Source organism: Gavialis gangeticus, unplaced genomic scaffold (genome assembly GCF_001723915.1).
Source record: "Gavialis gangeticus isolate Ggan-Ray unplaced genomic scaffold, GavGan_comp1, whole genome shotgun sequence".
Classification (NCBI taxonomy): Eukaryota; Metazoa; Chordata; order Crocodylia; family Gavialidae; genus Gavialis; species Gavialis gangeticus.
The window spans coordinates 123,306,927-123,312,845 of NW_017729032.1; the positions used below are offsets into that span (position 1 = coordinate 123,306,927).

The window sequence follows — 5,919 nt, forward strand, 5'->3', positions numbered from 1 at the left end:
TTTTTTTTTTTTTTTTTTATTGTAAAGTGTTCCAGAACTGCAGGCTGCAGTAGTTCAAAAAACCTTGTGAAAGATGCAGCACATATATACCACAATTGCTTCCAACCCTAAATTATTATGTTTGCAGCAGTAAGATATAAACATATTTATGTTTGAGTTCACATAGGTGTGCTTCAGTTGTACTTTAAATAATCTTGAAGGATGTATTAATTTGGATTATAGTTCATGATTTAATCTCAGTAGCACAACACAGAGCTTTACTCATCAATTTTATTTTATTTACTGCAACATGTATTTGTAGCTAACAGAAGCTCTTAAAAATTGTACTACAGGCAAATGTTGACTGGATGTGTACTGGCATTGTTTCTGTTGCATATCAGCTATTTCATGATTGTGTCACTTCACCTCTCCAGTAAAACTGTTTTCCTGGGTGAGGGAAATTCCTTGTTCATCAGTATGGATGCATTGTTTTTACACATTAGAAGTGCTGTGTTGCCTTGTCAATCATCCTACTACAACCAGTTTAAGACCAGTGGAACTGACGAACTTGTATGTGATTGGTTACCATATGTTGGGAGGGATTTGTTAGAAGGAAAGGTTGCAGTCTTTCAGCAACAGAGTTCAGGCTGCCTCTGCTTCATCATCTGAGGAAAAATCCCCAGATAAGGCATAAGGCTTTCAGAGCACAAAAAATAAAGAGCAATAGTTATTTTACATGAAAATAGCACCTTATAATGAAGCAATGGAGAAGATGTGGTCGTTTGATTATAGTGGATGTTTCCGTTTACATTGTAAATATGTCAAATAGACGGAGCTAAACAAGGTAGGAGGATCATTGTCTTATATTGAATGTTTAAAGAGTTTGCTGCAGTATGCTGCATACCATATGTGTTGGCTGGGGGAGTCAGGGAAACAAGGTTTTCCAATGCATATTACCTCTTGGAGGGGAGACATGAGTTTTATCATGATTTTATTTTTTGAGTGAATTAAAAATGGAAATAGTTCTTTTCTGAAACAGAACATGAGTATATGTATGTTTTATTAAAAATAAAACATTTAAAATAAAAAATAGGTCAGTATATTTCAAAAGTACTGTTAGCTTAACTGGATTCTTAGCTGGGTTCTCATTTGATAACATTTATTAGATATAATACAGACAATCAGTTAACTTAAAATCAGTAAAGTTTACAGCAGACGTGTTTGATGATTAAGCTAAACAATTTCCAATTCCATGTTAAATAACTGCCAATATAAAATCTGAATTAAAAATATGATGCTCTGTTTTTTAGATTGGAAGCAGGGTTTCAATGAAATTATGATACCTCATTCCACTGCAGCTTGTAAGGAGTATAGGTATTTTTTGAATACACAATGCTTCCCTGTGTTCTTAAAGGCAAGCCACTAAAGAGTTTTGATATTGTAGTTTAGTAAAATGTTTTCCTTGCCATTTCCAGGTCTTTGTTTTATGCTCAAAAGTAAAACCTTTAAATAAAAACAGGGAAAGCAAGGTTTATAATACTGCAATTATCTGCTCTTTATGCATTTTTAATGAGAACACACAGCCAGCAGAATAATTTAATGAGCAGCCTAGCTTTTAAAGCAGTGTTTTCACTGTGCTGAACCATATCAACTTTCTTGCTGAGAACTAGCAGCAGGAAGCAATGGAGATTTATGTTAAATGGTGTTGGCAACAAGAGGGAGAAAGGAGTTATTTGAGACAAAATTCTGTTAAATTTTGCAAGGAATGGGGAGTTCATACCTGACTGTAAGCCCTTGAAAGCAAGTATCTAAAGTAAACTTCACCAGGGCATTTCAATAAGGGTATGTATACCATGTCTAATCCTGTGAGGTGCTTAGCTTTTTCAACTTCCATTGACTTTAATGGTGCTCGGTACTTCCCAGGGTCAAATCCATAATTACTACAGGAATGAATCTACTGTCTTCAACAGTATTATACACATCCAAGGTGTAGCATATTTTTAGGAAGGCAAGTGAAAACTAATTGTAGTGTTAGGAAAAGGAATAAATATCTTTCCTCCAGTACCCATCTGTGCATTAGTACGCAAAGCATCATTAACTGGATAGTAGAAAAATCAATGTGTAACTTGAGGAACTACATAATTAGTGTTTTAAAGAAGAAAAATAAGAGCTGTAAAACTTAGTAACAGTGTAATTTTAAGCAGACATTTTAAATAATTTTCCTAATATGAGTTTAAATTATTGTTTAGAAAAATGCATCATTAAATAGATTCTTCTAGACTCACTATTTTGTCTTCAAGGAGAAGTACAGGACACTAGCTCAAAACTTCTGATGTCATCTCCCAACTCCTCCTGATTCACTCTGTCCTTTTTTCAGGTTTGGCACAAGTAAAAAAATACCTTATAAAGCACCAGGAGCTATAATTTTGGCATGTCATTTCTTCTAAACCTGTAATTTTTAAATGCTAAACTTATCCAAGTTATTCTAACAGTATGGCACTTGAAGAAAATGGTTTGTGAGACAAGATATAAATAGCTCCATCTTTTCCAACCAGCAAAATATAATCTAACACAATTTAAGCCTCACAAATAGGATTTTTCATACTGAGCTTGCAGACAGCTCCCCCCCATGACATTCACAGACCTTACTATCTTCCAACTATAGGTTTTATTTTGTGACTTTAAAATAATTTACATGGAACTGCATATAATTACCATTCTTTTTCTTATTTTACAAAGTTATCCTAACTAAAGATATCACAAAAGAATGAATTTTCCTTCAGAAGTTAATGCAGAATCGAAAACACAAAGGGAATGAAGTAAAGCAGAAATAAAGTATGGAGGAATTTTAAAAATATGTCAAATAATCTATCTACTTGGTATTAAATTTATCTTGAACTGGATTCTGATACATTTTTCTCTCCAAGGATGTCAGTGGAGGATTACTTGTGGAGTAACATGTATCAGTATGTATAAAGATGCTGAAATCTGGCCCTTTAGAAATAATAATTAGTCTCTTTTTATACCTTGACTATGATGGGACCATTTTTAATCAAGTTCTTTGATTCTGTAAAATGCTAGTTCCTGGTGGGATTAACCTTGGCCTGTGGTGGTATACTGATGGAGATTTTTTTTTTTATTTACTATCAAAAGATTTTAGAATACACTTCTTTTTGTTTAAATGAAAGTAACTAACAAAAAAGGTGCTGTTAATACAGTTATGCATTTTAGGTACATGAGGCTGTATCCTATCACATCTCCAAATGGATTGTCTCTAGCTCCAGAATATTTTAGGAATAATCCAAACTGAATCCCAGGTTAATTGTGGAAGGTTTCACTTCCATGTTGCTATAGATTTGTGGGACATTTTATTTTGCCTCTTCAAGGCAAAATAAATTAAACACAAATATAGATTTAATTTCTCAGATTATCTAGATGTTGAGTAAATTTAAAATTCAAATAATACATTTTTGAAATCATTTAATCTTTCTAGTGTTTGGAGTTCAGGGTCACCTTTTTTCCCTACAAGAAAATAGATAGCTGTCACTCAGGGTGCCAACTCTGAAACCTGATTTAAATGTCAGCAGTATTAACTGTTTTATTATTGATCATTTTAGTAAAACATTAAACTAATCTGCTGATTAATTATTACTGGATGGAGTGACAGCTCTGGGTTATTGGACATCTGGTTATTGATACAAGAATTTCAAGGACCCCTTTTAAAAATAAATGAACTTTTCATGACCCCCTCCCCCCACAACCCACTTTCAAAGGGAGGAGAGACATCTTCCATCCAGAGTCCGGCAGTGCCTTCACCCCTTTCTTGCTTTTGCAAAAGGGTGAGATAACTCCAGCCTGGCTGTTAAAACCTCCATCTATCCTTCTGCAAGCATCTATAACAGGGGTGGGCAAAATGTGGCCCGCGGGCTGGATGTGGCCCACCAGCCCATTCTATCCGGCCCATGGGACCCCTAAAAAAATGTAGAAAATGATATCCACCCCTGGCTGCCTGTCATGTGGCCCTTGATGGCTTCCCAAAATTCAGTAAGCGGCCCTCCACCCAAAATAATTGCCTGGCCCTGATCTGTAGTGCAGTTCTGTGCTGTCAATGAAAAATTTTGTGGGACGCTGAAAAATAAAAACTTTGGAATGGTAAATGATGAAAAACATTCCTAAAATGAGAATAAATTTAAAAATGAAAGTACTGACCCAAGACCTACTTTAACAATAAGGTTCATGCCCAATTCAGTAATAAAACATTTTATTTTTTAATTAAAGCTGCTGCAGAACTTTCAGTGTGCTGCAGAAATTAGCATGATACTTTTTCACAAATTAGGCTTGCTTTCTTCCTGCAGATTTGGGTCTGGTTTCTTACACATTTCATGAGGTCTGGAGTGTTTGTGATGTTGTCATCTGTTATAAGGGACAGCTGAACTCCAATCCTTGTACAAGCTAGTTGTTAACTTCAGATATGGCCAGTATTTCTTCTGTTTGATGCACTGAAGTAGATATAAATGACACTGCAAAATAAACTAGCTAAATGCCAATAGACGTGCATCTTAGTCTTATTGTCTATATTGGGGATGAAGACAGGGTAGATATACACCTTTATCGAATAACTAAGAGAGGGAGAAGGGAGAACAAACTTTTGTGAACCGAGGTTCACTTCATCAGATGAAAGTCAAACATAGCCCATGGAGCTGTGTCATCTGGTTCATGGCGTTCTTGAAGGGGCAGCTCCCACTACTTAATTCCATGTTACAGACCCCACTAGGAATTCATTTTTTCAGCAACAACGTAAACGATGACTGCATTAACCTCAGTGACTACCTGAGCTGATACAGCAGCTCAGGTACCCATGGACATGTAGCCTGCTGTTGCTCAGTTCAGATCCAGTCCAGGAGGAGTCTGTTGGTCTGTATTTGGTCTACTGGGGAGTGGGGGTGAATGAGTTTAACAATTTTGGTTTACATCATAGAAGAATAAAGGAAGCATCCAAGACGATTAGCATCAGTCAGTAAGGAAGAAAGAATGAGTATCATAAGAAATTCAAGGAAGCAGGCTGTGTTTTTTTTAAGGTCAGTAGGAAAGAAAACAGGAGCTCCTGCACAAAAAGATTAAGATATGGTTCCAAATCAGAATTTCTATTTGTTTTCTTTTTCATCAATAATATTCAGAATTTTTTGAGGAAAATGCTTTTATGACAACAGAAAAGTCTAGTTGTTATTACTTAGATCATATATGGGAACAAGATGGATGCAGAGGCCCATGTGTTAATAAAACCTGCGATGCTGCAGTCACTACTATTCTGTTTTGATACGTGGGCTTCCTTTCTCACACACAATTATTTTTTCTCTTTAAAATTTTAGAGGATGCAGCTAAAATTCCTGCCATTGCTCAGGATTCAGTAAGAATGATGGTTTTTATTTTTTGTCGCTTCTGGTAGCAGCTTTTAATGTGAAGTATATAGGATCATTCTTAATATCCAGAGGCAGCAAAGAATGCATTTTATTTTCTCCAGTATCTCCCACCATCTGGACAGAATACCTCCTCTGTGAAATTCTGGAGGGCTTGAAAGTTTTGCGTACTTGATTCTTAAGTTATTGCTTTACATGTCAACAGAGCCACAGTTCTTTTTCACCCCCTTCAATTTCTGGATACTGTCATCACTTTATCTCTTGCATGTGCTGTGGACAATGTTCTGGACTTTGCAGGTCAGTGTCAGGTGTAGACAAACTTCTACTTTTAGTATTAAAAGCTCAGAACGTGCTTTCCAGAGTGGGTTTTATTTGTTTTCTGATTTAAAGCTTCTACCCTATATTAAAGCACTGTTAATGATGAAGTGGCAAAAATACTGCAGCTCCTGCAGTAAGTGCTATGTGAAGAGTCAAAATGGGAAACAGAAGCCTAAATTTAGTTCTCCTCCTTCCCCCCCCCCCC

General features: G+C 35.9%; 1 protein-coding gene across 7 annotated transcripts in view; it reads left to right on the forward strand.

Moving 5' to 3' along the window:
- The window catches only part of MBNL2 (muscleblind like splicing regulator 2), a 185,621-nt gene that overhangs the window by 456 nt on the left and 179,246 nt on the right, over positions 1-5,919 (forward strand). For 6 of the 7 annotated variants that reach the window (XM_019524730.1, XM_019524733.1, XM_019524726.1 and 3 more), the window contains exon 1: positions 604-823. The exons of the other annotated variant lie outside the window; for it this stretch is intronic. The gene's annotated coding sequence lies outside the window, so the exon portion shown is untranslated. Of the gene's footprint in view, positions 1-603; positions 824-5,919 lie in introns of those variants that run through there. 7 annotated transcript variants of the gene reach the window in all.